Source organism: Anopheles arabiensis, chromosome 2 (assembly GCF_016920715.1).
Source record: "Anopheles arabiensis isolate DONGOLA chromosome 2, AaraD3, whole genome shotgun sequence".
Classification (NCBI taxonomy): Eukaryota; Metazoa; Arthropoda; class Insecta; order Diptera; family Culicidae; genus Anopheles; species Anopheles arabiensis.
The window spans coordinates 65,781,557-65,797,395 of NC_053517.1; positions in this window are offsets into that span (position 1 = coordinate 65,781,557).

The window sequence follows — 15,839 nt, forward strand, 5'->3', positions numbered from 1 at the left end:
GTGTTGTAGCTGACCCATAGCACTGTTACAACTAAACGGTAATAAAACACACACTCACACAGTTGGTCTAAATTTAGTACCACGAAGATGCTAGATTTAATTGATTGAATATGATACAATTTCCTTTCCAATTTCCGGTTCGTCTAGCGTAGAACGGATGAAACGTGACGTGTCCCGCATGAATATTCCTGGAATGCTTCACCTTCGACTAGGCCAACTTTTAGCTTCCGAGTTGGAAACTCCCGCCCCAGCAGGTTACCACGCTACTGTTTTCCACACGATGCCTTACCTACACTGACAGTAAATCGATTTGAAGCTGAACGGCAATATAAATTATGAGCAGCATTTCTCCAGTTGCTCAAGTTTTCCTAGTCCTAGTAGCAGACTCGCTTAATCGACGCCCCAACGGTTTGCAATAAAGCATCCTGTTTATGAAATGGGAAAACCGAGAATTAAATGAAGCGCACGATTAATCTCTATTGCTGCGTGAAACTCAAACAGAAAATCTACCATCTAAGGTCTTTTTCATCAATACCACTACACTTTTCAGCATGTTTTCCAAACCAGAATAAAACATGTTTTCGTTTTATTATTCCCTATGTCTCTATTTAGGCTAAATAAAGCTTCCTTGTTTATGTTGATGTATTTCTTTTTTTTCTATTACTTTCTGGATCGCTAAGCTTATTAAATAGAGATAATCTAGCATAGGAGATAGGTAATATTAGCTATTAATGTAGAATCCAGAGCACTACATGAAAACATAGGCAATGTTTAAATCAATTGCATTTCACCAATGTTATAATATAATCATATCTTAGCAACGAAATTCGCGATTCTGTTCAGATTGTACTATACACGAAGATCTATTTCATTCAAAATTTTGGCTCTGCTCTGCTCAGCGCTTAAGGCAATAAGACAGTTGATTGGTTTGACGGAAATTAAATCAAATCGACGCTTGGTGCCGCAAAAGTATAAAAATTACTTTCATAAAACGATATTATAGAAGTTTCGAATTTCTTCCATCCAATTTCTAGATTAATGCGAAAATAGAACTTTATCACGCATTTCATCGTTCACCTTCGCTCAACACCATACAACCAAAAATTAACTTAACAGACAGAATAAAGCCTGGAGTGGTTCTTCGTAACGAGATGTTTGCGATCCATAACGGAAGACGGAAACGAAAAAGGCACAATTATTTCCACGGAAATATGATCAAATCACAACGAGACAGTTCCAACACATTCTTCCGCAAACACAATTCAGTAAGTTTTACAAAATAGCTCAAACTCTTTCATTGTCGGCTGAAAACTGAAGTAAGATGGAAATACCTTGTTGATAACATTTATTTTTTACGGTTCGGATTGTGAAGAGAATTGTATCGATAGTGTGTGTTGGAGTTTTGCAATATGTTTTCCCCTAATTATGTTCATTACTCTTAATGAATTACAATTTTAATTGGTTACACTCACTTTACGAAAGCAAACCTTCCACATTTGCCAAAAAAAAATTAAGGATTCCGATAAATTTTAGTCGAATCATTGCAAAATATTGTTGTTTTCGCGGTGATAACCACTACGACAATAGATTCCGATATATTTTAATGCACTTGGACGCGATTAATAGGAATTATCAAAGAAATAATACTGGCGTGGGTTTGAAGCAAAACTGCAAAGAAAGCCTCTGGTGTACAGCTGATCGACAGAACATATTTATTTACTGTGACATCAGGACCCCCTAGTAGTTTATTTAAAACATTTGATGCATGTAAACTGTTATTACATAAAATGTATATAACTATAAATCATATAAACAATGAATTTTTTTAAATGTTGAGTCCTCTTTCCACTAGATAGTCGTAAACCTACTATCGACCATATTAAGCATAAGAGCTTAATTAATATTTTTTGTTCTTATTGAAACATGAACCTAAAATGTGAAACTAATTATACATTCTTTTTTTAGTGACATTGACAATTGGGCTTACAGGACACATTTTTTATAATCTCCTTTCACAAAATAATGTTCTAGCCATTGCCATGGTCAGCATTTTTAAAGTATGTTCCAACGCACTTCTTGATTTTGATGAGTTTTTTTTCATACTAGTCTTCATGCTTATATCATGGGTAAAATAATGCTTCATAGGCGCACACTAAAAAGAAAGCTCAAGTTTGGGTGAAAATCTTCTCACGCGGAAAAAAATTGCGTCCTTTTCTGCTTAAAACCCTCCAACGATGTAGGGTACTTGATCCAATCATGCCTTACCGTGATGGAGCACACTCCAGCACTTCCCATACCGCACACTCCAACCAAGGAAGCGAGGCTTCAAGTACCTCAAAAACTGATCCGCATGATGAGCCACAGAATCGTTACAGCTAACGTCATAAAAGGCTACCTAGCCACGGTCCAGGATACCATCCCCGAGTCCTCCGTTTTTATCATCCTCAGTCGGATAGAAAACGATGGGCAGAACAGATACTAAATTATTCATATTGAACCGTTACGAAGGAAATCCATTAAGCTGAACTGAAACACCACTGTACCGTAACGGGATCTTTCACTCTAACAGATAAGGTACAAAAAGCGCATACCGGAATGAACGGGCACAGAATAGGTCTGATTGGACGTGAGAATCGATACAGGCAGTATCCTATTTCCGACTGAGAGCATCATTTTCACGAAGGTAAATTCGATGCACCCGTCGGTTTGCAAACGGGTTGAAACATGGTAAAAATGAACAACAGTTTTGGCACCACAGGTACATATAAATTTCCCAGCTCCTGGTATACGTATGTAATGATCTCATATGAGGAAGAATTATTTTTGAATTGATCATGAAACTAAATACATTACGCTACATTAAAATAGGTACACCAGTTTTTTGCAATAATTGTTTATTTACCTTACCCATTAAATTGTTTTTTAATTCAGAATGTTAAAATAACATGTTTTACACCATTGAAGCATTTTAATGTATTTATATATTGATAGAATTTTTGTCAATTATGCTAGAATATTCCTGAAAATAGGTGCAACATAAAATATGTATTAGTTTGACTTTTGATAAATTTTTTATTGTAGCATATTAAATACATAATGAACATTCTAGGAATGAAAATACATGTTATTGATACAAATTATTTCAATTAATAGCAAAATTATGGGCAAAATATAAATTACAGCAAATGATACTCGATCTGTTCTAAATGCACACAAATAAGGGGTCTAGCATGCCCCTGCTGTTTGTTTTTATCTGATTTCATGAAATATAACAGGCCAGTGTAACCAAACTGTGTTTCATCGGGAGTAAGAGCTGGAAAGCCGGTCTCGTAGTACAGTCGTCAACTCGTACGACTTAACAACATGCCCGTCATGGGTTCAATCCCCAAATAGACCGCGCCGCCATACGTAGGACTGACTATCTTGCAGTGGGGGGGAATCAATTAGTCACTGAAAGCCAAAGCCCACTAGTGGTACAGGCAAGCCTTGACCGACATCGGTTGTTGAGCCAAAGAAGAAGAAGAGCTGGAAAGCATGCTGCCGACTTAATCACTGCAAATATTTTAATAAGAGATTATCTAAAATCTATCACTAAGTAATACAATACATGCTTACAATGACATTTTTATGCTTGAAAAAAAATTCCAGGTCTATTGTGTGTGTGTGTTAAACTGTTTTATCTAGATAATTTCAAGTATTTTGGTTGTCAATTTTTGCAAACAAAAACATGAGGATGCTATTTTAATTTCTCGCAATGTATATGATGCAATGTAGCGAGTGACTAATGCAGTGTTTAAATAAAAAGGTATTCATTTAGAATTGATTTTCCTTAATTTAATTTCAATTTTACAAGTAAACATATTATAATTATAATATTGACAATAATCAAAAACAAGTAATTCAGAGAATACAATCCTAACTATGAGTATCTTGTATTATTGCTGTTACTAGGAGCTTTTACGATACTAACCATCTGTTTTATATGAAGTTCAACAGTTGGCGGCTAAAATCATATCAACACTCCGTACAAAATCACACCCAATACTAGCCTCACATTTTCGGATTAGATTATTACAGCCTGAAAAATAAGTAAACAAATGCCGATTTAATGAAGACTTGATAAGCTCATTAATGATTTAATTTTTGTGCTGAAGGATAAATATTTAGCAAGAAAGTTTAAAATATGTTTCAAACGATATTTTGAAATGTAATAAAGTATTATAATTTATTTCTTCTTCTTCTTCTAATTTGGCGAGAAAAGGTGTATCTTCCTATGTTTGTTTAAACCGATGTTTAAACTCCCATATTAAGAGGTTTACTTCTTCATTTTAAGACGTGGACTATCCAGAGTCATATCTTTGATAACTCAGTTCAAACAGAAAAATAGAAAACAAAACATATTTCAGCGATTGTGTACAAGTTGAAAATTAACATGGCGGAGCATAATTGTTAAATGAATGTAACCTGGATAATGAATATTACTCCAATAACAGACTAAAATTTCAGCTCGTCAGCTGAAAAAAGAATAGTCCTGACTATTACTATTACCATTATGATTCCATTATTACTGCTTTTAGAGCTTAAACGTAAAATCTTCATCAGATGTTATGAAGATAGTCTTCGAGGTAATTTGTTAGAAATATTTTATGAAACTGACCATAAATCAATCCACCCAATCCATTATGTTTCCTATAGTCGATCATAACAGATTATAAATCTGTTGTATACTCTAATTTTATGATATGTTGTTTTATTTTGTTTTACGGCATGATCGGTACTAAACTATTTAACACATACTTTTTAAATGTTTAACAATTATAATACCAACGTTAATCGTTTGTTAGTTATCATCTCAGCAAGACTGAAAGGATATCTTTTTGTATTGTATTTGTAATTTTCATCAAGGCACATAAAATGAATACTAACAATCGTGGAGAACGGGAACATAAAAAAAATCTATTTCCTTCCACATGCTTTACTTTGCTCGAATTTCGGGCCGACCAAAAGTTAGGGAACATTCATACCATTGGTATATATAAACACACTTTATTTACTAGCTGAAATGAAGACCCAACGGCAAGAAACAGGATAGGCTTCGTGAAACAAGTCGAGCCCAACGTCCGGTGACCATAACTTACAGGTAAACATAGTCGAACCCTAGCATACGAGTATTAGCTGTGTTGCTGGAACGTGTTGCATGAACAAATATTTCCTTTTCGCACCCTATCTGTCAACCCCTCAGCCGGTCGGAGGAAGTTAGAAATGTTTAGTATCTCTAGATGATGCTTAAGCACTCCCGAGGGATCAACAAAATTTTGAGCCATTTCTCTATTTGTTTCTACTGTTTTGCTACGCATCGTAAAGTGCAATGAAGCGAATGAAACAAACCTCACGTGGTGAAGTTTTGTTCATGTTTAACACACACGTGATATAAATTCATTATGCAAAATTTATTCCGTGCGCAAATTGGAAAGGATATTTAGCTTATGTTCTATACACATATCATGTTCTTGTAGATAATGTTTTTTTCCAAGCTAAATGTATTATTGTGAGAGTAATAATTTTAAATGGAAAACTGGTCCCGAGGCAAAGTAATCAAGTGGGTCATGGGTAAAAGCCACGCACTCTCATATGAAGGCCTGCTGGAAATCCTGATATTAATACACTAATCGGTACAAGATAGCCAAGCCCTTTGGCTTAGGCAGGCAATCATTGTCTACTGTTTTTGCCTCAAATAAGAAGATGAATGTTGTTAAATAACTGATGTACTCATACCTCAAATAATGCAACGAAACACTTTAATAAAAACTCGCTAAAACCATCAGTATATCCCCCTTTTAACAATTAATAGATAATATTCAATAATATTTGGTTATAGCTTTCATCAAGGTTCCGACGCATGTACATGTTTGCTACTGTCGTTGCAAAGACTTTCATTTTCATTTCGCACAACATTATTTACGCACGGCAAAGTTCAAAGAGCTCAGCTATGCTGTTAAATAACTGCGTATTCACAAGTTCACAACTTGTTTAAAACGTACTCCAAATCGTGAAAGTGAGCAAAGTTTCTCATTTCAACAGATACATCCCCGAAATGAGCAACGCGACCCGAAACTTTTCAGAGAGGAAGTTGCCAAATTAATCACGTAATCAAAACACACACACCGACCAACAGCGACACACGATATAGGGCCTGGATCGAAAACACATTTAAACAACAACAGCACAACACATACATCATTGCCTTGCGGACGGCCTTGGTCTCGCTAACGGCTGTTCCAGGAGCAGGTTTGATGAGATTACCTTAAATTTTAATGCTAAAGAAGCAACACGGTCAAAGTTTTATCGTACAAGGACGTAACAATCGGCGATGAAAACGCGCGTTCGAGCTTCCGCTTCTTTTCCCTTTTCTCTGTCTGGGAACGTACAGCGCCACCTGCGTCACGTGCGCTATCGAATTTAGCACGAGCCAACCCATCTTGGTTCGTTCTCATTAGACACCGGTCGGCTTTGGGCCTATTTGCGACGTTTGTGTCGCTTTTGGAAATGAATTAAATTATACAATTACCAGTTACCGCATCCTGTGCTCCGATTTTGCTGCCTCTCGCATAAGAACGAGGGCGTTTTACACGACGACAAACCGGAAAATGAACACCTCAAACATAATACCGGGCAAACTGTTTACGCGGTGTTTCTGATGTTCATGCTCCGAAAAAAATTCTTTTCACTTCATTAAAGCACAATTGCTGCTGCGAAAAATGCTCTTATATTGTTTGAGTTGTCACTGTTCCTTAATTTATGTATTTAAAAATAATTTAATCGTTCAAGATATAGTTGTGCCATTATGGAAATTCGAGGATAAGGATTTTATTAAATTCAAACAGAAATTACTCAAAATCTGAAGACAAGAGACAAAAGTGTTAGCAGTGCATTTGAATTAAGTACAAAATGTGAATTTATACAAGATATACAAATTCTGGATTAATAAATTTAAAAAAAAAACTTTTACGGTAACGCCTGCATTCAAACCATATTTTGCTAAACGCATTCAAAGTGTTGCTGTAATGAAGTTAGAAGCATTACAATCCGGATAATTGTAGCATGTGATTCTACTACATTTTCCAACCCAATTGATATGAATGCTCGTTACAATTTCGCATATTTTCGCGTTTTTCTTCTTTCTTCCTAGAATGGTGCACCGTCTAAAAAATACCTGTTTTTTTACCCAAAAAGCACCGCAAGAAGTAAACTCAAATCATAACACGCGTATTGGTACCTAGCAAGCTTGCCTTGATTATGTTTATACCTGATGCTAAACTTGGTCGTGTTTGGCAATGCCTGGTAGTGGATGTTTACTCGATGTCAGACAACAATCGATGTGTCACACGATTTTTTGTCCTCTGTGCATGGTTTGTCTAAACTTATTTATTTAAGAATATTACTCCTCGGTTTTTTAATTTGATAAGTTCGTATGATATAGTGAATCACTAATCCTTTTTTTAGTGTATTGGTATCAGATGCCTACATAAGAAATTAATCCAAGAAATTAACGAAATGTCCGTCATGGGTAGTATCATTTATTATTCAGCATAAAATGATAAAGGCCATATCGCTCAAACAAGAAATCGGTTATGCATTAAGATAAAATATATGCATATTTTTGAAATATCAAATTAAGGCCGTGAAGTTTCAACTTCAGATGGTCTTCCCTCAGCTAATCTCAGCGTTGTACTCATAAGTCTAAACAGTAAAACAGATTATATATATATATATGTATATATATATATATATATATATATATATATATATATATATATATATATATATATGTATATATATATATATATAATAGATATTAATAGATATAATAGATATTATATATTATTATAATACTATAATAATATATAATATCTATTATATACATATTCATAAACACATTCATTGGATGCGGTCATGATGAATGCTGTCAGCAGCATCTCTATCAAGCATCACTATCCGTAGTTCTGGTTTTGTTGGGTTGAGTGCATTCCAGCTTATACCATGAGTTTCGGATCCCTTCTCAACCCCCTAATTCGTTCGACTATACCTTCATTACAGACGAGTTGACATACCGATTGAGGAAAATTACAAAAATATTTCAGTAAGGTGCGGAACACTCAGTCAAATAAAATACACATAAACACATGAGCATATAGCCAGCATCCAAGCATATGACGTTGTGCCTTTCGGTCCCTTTTGGTTCTGCAAACCAACAAAAAAGTGAAAATCTTACATGTGGAAGCATTGAAAAATGAAAGTGACACAAAAATATTGCTTCCTTAGTTTTTGCCTGGTATCGGTACCAAAATCGATAATGGTACACCCATTTCACTTATGACTCCATTACACTTCTCCTCTGTTTTGATTTACCCATACCGGTCCGCGTTGACTATTGAACTCCAACTGATTACATTTTCCAGTTATTATACTGTATGGTTATACAATTATTGTATGTTCTATAGAGGCAAAAATTACCAAAACAAAAAGTATATGCACTGTTGTTTGCAACATTGTTCCAATTCCTTTGCGCACACTGAACAGATTTGCTGAATGCCACTTTTATGGCCGAATGCAAATTCAATAGCATTTTAAAAGTAAAATAAACTAAAACCGCGTGAGCAAGGCATTAAAGGCATTAAGACTCCTCGTATGATAAATCCTAGCCCAAATACAAACGGCTCCACGTTAAAGTGACTCTGAAAATGTATTTATTCTTTTTTATTTTACTGTTTCACCTCGATCGAGTGTAATGTGAAGGCAAATCTCAGTTAAAAAACACATTTTTCTATTGAATTCTAGTATTAGTATATTTTATGAAATATGATCATAAATATTGATTCTATCATTGAAATATTGAAAATTAAACAAAATGTCTAGAATATTATTTTACTATGATGAGTTTTTTTTTTGTTCCAGATATTATTCATACAGCGTAACTTGAGCTTAATCGAAAACTAATGTTTAAACACGAAAAAACACGATATTTTTCTCGGCCTGTTAAAAGATTGCAAGCAAATATTTTTGTTATCCATCCAGCGATGGATAGTTTGGATTGCTAGAAAAAGATTCATCACAGGCTGCTAGACTTCCCCTGCTTCTTCTTTGGCACAACAACCGATGTCGGTCAAGGCCTGCCTGTACCCACTAGTGAAGTGAGCTTGGCTTTCAGTGACTTATTGTTACCATAGCAGGATAATCAGTCCTACGTATGGGGACGCGGTCTATTCGGGACTTGAACCCATGACGGGCATGTTGTTAAGTCGTACGAGTTCACGACTGTACCACCAGCCCGGCTCAGACTTCCCCTACCTCAGTGAAAAAGTGTGTTTGACAAACATTTTCTAGCAGAATATGCCATGTCTGAACGCGACTAGGGTAAGTGTACCAATTATGCCCAAGCAACTAATAATTTTGCTATAAAATAGTAAATTTACATTCTGCAACCATGGACGGATTTTGTAATTCAAAATAACATTGTAAAACATTTAGGCTTTAACTTCAATTTATGCCAGAAACTTCCATTTATGTAATATCACCCTTTTAATATAAGCAACCAAGAGTTTTGCCACCTCTTACCATTTTACTAAGAGTAGCGCTGTAGAATATAAGTGATTTTCAAGCATCTAAGCATAGTTTTATGTGAAAAAACATCATTATGGTGGAAAATGCTAGCTATTTAACAACTTTAAAACAAAATTTAACAATTCATCAAACAACAATTTAACAATTCAAATTCATCAAAAATATGCCTTTTTCCATATGTCCACAATTGGTACAGCTTAACAACGATGTACCAATTATCGCACTAGGGCAAGTGTAATTATGGCCATAAGGAGCACTATTTATTGTATAAAATAATCAAATTCATTTTAAAACGTTCGAAAGTATTTTAATACTAAGTATAAACTGTATTGTAGTGTATTGTATTGTATTGCTTATTGTGGAAGTGATTGGCCGAGCGAGGTAGCCTTATTACTTAATACTACCATATAACTTAAATCGAACAAAACATATCTTATAAGTAACCAAACAAATACATAACATAACGCACAGTACAGTATACAGCTAGGTTAAAAATGAGTCGTGTGATGCCTGTTAAAATTATCGTAATTGGCGTAAAATTTCAGAGCCATCGCAGTTATGGGATAATTTTCACTATAAACACGTTTTTTAAGCCAGTTGTGTTTTAAGAAGTCGATAGTTACGAAATATTCTAGAGGGTACATTTATGTTAATTCTAGCTAGTAGTTCGGGTACGTCAGTCCCACCTATGATTAGCTTAGACATAAATTTCTGATGAGCTACATCTTGTCTCTTTTCAAGCGTCTCTAACTGTTGGAATCTCGCGTTCCAACTACCTGTCATAAACGGGACGTTTTAAAACGAGCGACCAGTACACGAACAAGGCACGAAGCGTAACAGGAAAAAAGCGTTAAAAAGGGCCGCAAGATAGGAACGGGCCCTTTTCTAAACCAATCGCGGAAAAACGGACAAATTTTTTGGCGCGTAATAAGAAAATAAATTGTTATTGGCAATAGATTTCATCCGCTTTGGTTTTAGTTCCCAACATTCCAAAAAATTTGGTTCGATAAATCCAAATACATTTTGGTTCGATAAATCCAAAATAAACGATTTCGTGTACGGCATTCCTCGTTCGTCGTGTAGTTTCGCGAGTCGGAAAAATAAATCACGCGCGGTGTGTGTCGAAGTGCCTGTGACCAAAAAGTGCAATGGAGCAGCAGCAATTGCGTGGTATGCCAAGGGCAGAGCCGGCTACCGCAGGGACTGTCCAAGGGACAGAACGTGTCAACGTGTACACTAGCCCCGCGGAGCATCGTCCACCCCAGGAGCATTGCGCGAGACTCTCTCCCCGTCGGAAGGTTCCACTGTGGAATATGTGTACGAGTGGGCAGCAAGTAAGGCGGAAAAATTGCAGCAGTACCAGCCAACCTCGTTCGAAGATGACGCCCGGAGGCGCGTTCCTCAAGAAGGAAGTAAGACCCCTCAACAAGGAGCGTCGAGTAAGACAGGTGAGGCAAGTGGTAACGGTCCGGCAAATCCAGATCGCGACGAGGAAGAGACGCTGTCAGCGTCTGAAAGTGCACGATGGGAAAGTGAGGAGCGGCACAGACGGCGTATTGTGCTTGAACGCGAGCTGCTAAAGCTCGATATTGCGGAAGCGCAAACTGGCGAGACCGCCATCGCGCATCCCCCGAACACTTTTGGACGAAAGGAGAAAGAGTTTCAAGAGTGGGTCCGCGACATGGAGAATTCCATGCGCCAGCCCGTTCGCGACAAGGATGGCCGTTCGCGGGGTCAACATCCTGTGGTTCAACACCCCGACGCGAGAATCACACGCACACTAAATCCTCACACGATACAATATGGCCACGGCATGTACACAACACAACAGGATGCAGGGTACGCGACACACATGCACCATGCAGGATACGCGACGCATCCGCGAGACGTTGCATCGTTTGGGAACGAGACACAACCGAACGTGACACAGTACGGGTACACTACACATCAAGCGTACGCGAACCGCCCGGAAAATTCACAGCACTTTGGGAATACGGAGCACTTGGGACACACAACACTGCACAACACACGGCCGCAGATACACGGCACTTTCTTGAGCCAGAGCCAGATCGCAGCACGCCAACCTGTACCTCGAGATTTGCCAACCTTCTCTGGGAATGTGGATGATTGGGCGGTATTTATCACCGCGTATGAACGCACTACCGCTGCTTGTGGCTATACGGATGACGAGAACGTGACCCGGCTGCAACACGCGTTAAACGGGCCCGCGTTGGAGGCGGTTGGGCACCTCTTATCTTTCCCGGACGGGTTGAACGAAGCGATCGAGACCCTCAAGTCTCGCTATGGAAGGCCCGACTTGATAGTTGAGTCCGTTATACGGAAAATAAGGTGTATGGCCGCTCCTAAGATAAACGATTTGCCCAGCTTGGTGGAGTTTGGGTTCGCTGTGAAACGTTTGCTCGGAGCAGTTAAGGTGTCGGGGCTGCGTGCCTATATGTACGACGTCACGTTGCTGAAGGAACTTGTGAAGAAGCTGCCACCGGTCATCTGTATCGATTGGGCGAGGACCACAAGAAGGATGCGTGAGGTAACGTTGATGGAGTTTGGACGGTGGATTGGTGAGCTGGCGAGCGATTTGTGTCGTGTCATTGATATGACGCCCGTCCTTGGGGGACACGATGCGGCACCTCGACATCCTGACCCGCTCCCAAAACGACAGCAGTTCCAACCACAACCGTTCCAGAATCGTCGAAATCCGCCTGAGCGGTTCCAGTCCTCTCGACCGACCCAGATGGAATCGAACGGCACGGGGCGAGCACATCCGGCCTACTGCAACGCGACGGTCCTGCAAGAGAAGAAAGTTAGTGACCCGACGCCAGAGATCGACATACCTGTGTCGATGCCAGCCTGCGTCGTCTGCGGTGAGAGTTGCGGATCGCTGTCACAGTGCGAGAAATTCCTGGGAACTACCGTAGCTGCAAGGAGAGCATTTGTGAACGAGCGAAGGATGTGCAGGAAATGCCTCGGTTACCACGCTGGCAAATGCCGTGCTCCACCGTGTGGAATAGATGGATGCGGCGTTCAACACCATGAGCTGCTGCACGCTGAAGACACTACTTCACTCCACTCCAGCAGCTACGAGCGACAACGAAGTGGGCTGACAGGTAACGTCCAGGGGTCTAGTGCTAATATTCTAACCCACACAGGAATGGCTGACGGGGCGATCCTTAAGTACGTGCCAGTGTCCCTACATGGACCCGCTGGGCGCGTAGATACATACGCATTCCTGGACGATGGGTCTACGTCCACGTTCATGGATCATGGGCTGCTGGCAGAACTAGGCGTATCCGGAACACCGCATCCGTTATGCCTTCAATGGACCGGAAACGTACAAAGAGAAGAGAAACATTCGATGAGGTTATCTGTTCGTATATCCGCCTACAACGAACCACACAAGATACACGAATTGTCGGAGGTACATACCGTCAACAATCTAGCGCTGCCTACACAATCCGTGGATGTGACCCGTCTAGCTGCAAAATATACTCACTTCAGGGGCCTTCCATTGGGCTCCTACGTAAACGCTATGCCTCGCGTTCTAATAGGAGTAAATAACTGCAGTCTGAGCAAATCATTGAAGTGCGTGGAAGGCAAATGCGACGAGCCCGTCGCGAGCAAGACCCGTTTGGGATGGGTCGTTTACGGTCCGTGTTCGAGCGTAATACCCGCTCTCGACCGTGGTTTATTCCACATTTGCGCCTGTGATGGTACACCGGATGATCAACTTTCCACTATCGTGAAGGAGTTCTTCAACCTGGAGTCGATCGGCATTTGTAAACCCACCAACACCATGCAGTCGAAGGACAACGAGCGAGCTCTTGCTATACTGGAGCGAGAAACCAAGCTCAAGGGCGGCCGCTACGAAACTGGACTCTTATGGCGTTATGATGATCCCGACCTACCCTGTAACAAGGCTGCGGCGATGAAACGGTATGTATGCCTAAAACAAAAATTAAGTAAAGATCCCGTTCTAGCTGAAGCCGTGCAGGCCAAGATGGAGGAGTACTTAGCTAAAGGCTACATCAGACAGCTCGCTGACACCGTTTCGATCGCGCGCCAGAAAAACGATTGGTACCTCCACATATTTCCGGTAACCAACCCCAACAAGCCGGGGAAAATTCGCATGGTCTTCGATGCAGCGGCTAAGGTAGGCGGGGTAAGCCTGAACTCTCGTCTGCTTCCCGGTCCGGATATGCTTGCCGGACTGTTAGCGGTGCTGCTGAAATTCAGAGAGAATCGTGTAGCTATTGCTGGAGATATACGAGAGATGTTCCATCAAGTGGCCATCAAAGAAACGGATCAACGGAGTCAGATGATCCTTTGGGACAGTGGACGTCCCGGCACCGGACCGGCAACTTACGTCGTGACCGTAATGACTTTCGGCGCAGCGTGCTCCCCCAGTAGCGCTCAATATGTTAAGAACTTGAACGCGGACAGGTTTTCAGATGCATTTCCAAGAGCAGCAGAATGCATTAAGCATGAACATTATGTCGACGATATGCTCGCAAGTGTCGAGACCCAGGAGGAAGCCAAGGAATTGGCCGATGCAGTCCGGTATATTCACGCCTGTGGCGGGTTTGAAATCAGGAACTGGATTTCGAACTCTCGCGAGGTAGTCCGACACCTGGAGGGAGATTTAGAAGAAGAAGAAAACGTCAACATGAGTCATAAGCTGCCAAATGAGAAGGTATTGGGAATGTGGTGGAACACATCAGCCGACACGTTCACCTTTCGGCTAACACCGAAACATGACGAGGAGCTTCTGTCTGGGAGAAAGGCGGCGACCAAACGTGAAATGTTAAGAACGCTAATGAGCATCTACGACCCATTGGGATTGCTCGGTAACTTCCTAATGTATCTTAAGTCATTATTACAAGAAGTCTGGCGTGAGGGTATTGGTTGGGACCAAAAGCTGAGCGAGCGGACCACGCAAAAATGGGTGAGATGGTTGCAGGTGCTTCCAGAAGTCGAAAACGTGGCCGTTCCCCGTTGCTATCGACTTATAACTTCTGCAAGTGCCAATGTACAGCTTCACGTTTTCTGTGATGCAAGCAACGGTATGGCCGCGCTTGGATACTTTCGGTTTGAAGAAGGAGAAAATATCGAGTGTACCCTGATAGCGTCGAAAACGCGCGTAGCGCCGCTTAAGTTTATATCTATTCCTAGGCTGGAGCTACAAGCCGCAGTCATTGGGGCAAGGCTGGCCAGTACTATCGCAAGAGATCATCGGCTGGAGATCAAACGAACTATCTTCTGGACTGACTCAAGGAATGTATTAAGCTGGCTCCAATCCGATCATAGACGATATAACCAATTTGTGGCATTTCGAGTAGGAGAACTCCTGGAGGCCACTAACGTAGAACAGTGGCGTTGGATACCGACCAAGCAGAACGTCGCCGATGAAGGCACAAAATGGTCGACGAGGCCAGATCTATCGGCGCAAGGACGGTGGTTTCGCGGACCCTCCTTTCTTTGGGGGCCGGAAAGTGCCTGGCCAGATCATGACGCCACACAGAAAGACACTGCAGAGGAGCTTCGGAAAAGTATTCACCTCCATCAGGTGGTGGAGCCACTGGTACGGTTGGAACGGTTCTCTAGATGGAACCGAGTGCTCCGAGCCACGGCGTACGTGACGCGCTTTATATCAAATGCGCGTGGCTCGGTGAAAAAAGAACCGAAAGTGATTGGCCCGCTAACACAAGATGAACTCAGGAGAGCGGAATGCATTCTCATCCGCATAATCCAACAAAACGCATTTCATCGCGAGATCAACAGTCTGCAGAAAGGAAGCATGGAGAAACATTCCTGGAAGAAAGGAATCGAGAAAAGTAGCATCATTTATAAGCTATCCCCTATTCTGGACCATGATGGGATCCTCAGAGTGGGGGGACGTTTGACGGAGTGTGTAGGGATCAATGTGCACTTACGCAACCCTATAATTTTGCCACGGAAGGAATACGGCACAGACCTCATCATGCAGGAGTACCATGCGAGGTACAAACACGTCCATCACGGTACAGCTCTGAGCGCGTTGAGAATGAGGTTTTACATTCCCAAGCTGCTAGGGGAATTTCGACGCATCAGGAGAAGTTGCCAAAAATGCAAGGTGGACAACGTGCTTCCGGAACCACCTCTGATGGGTAATGTACCGTTTCAACGTGTTGCTATTGGTCAGCGTGCTTTTTCGTTCGCAGGAA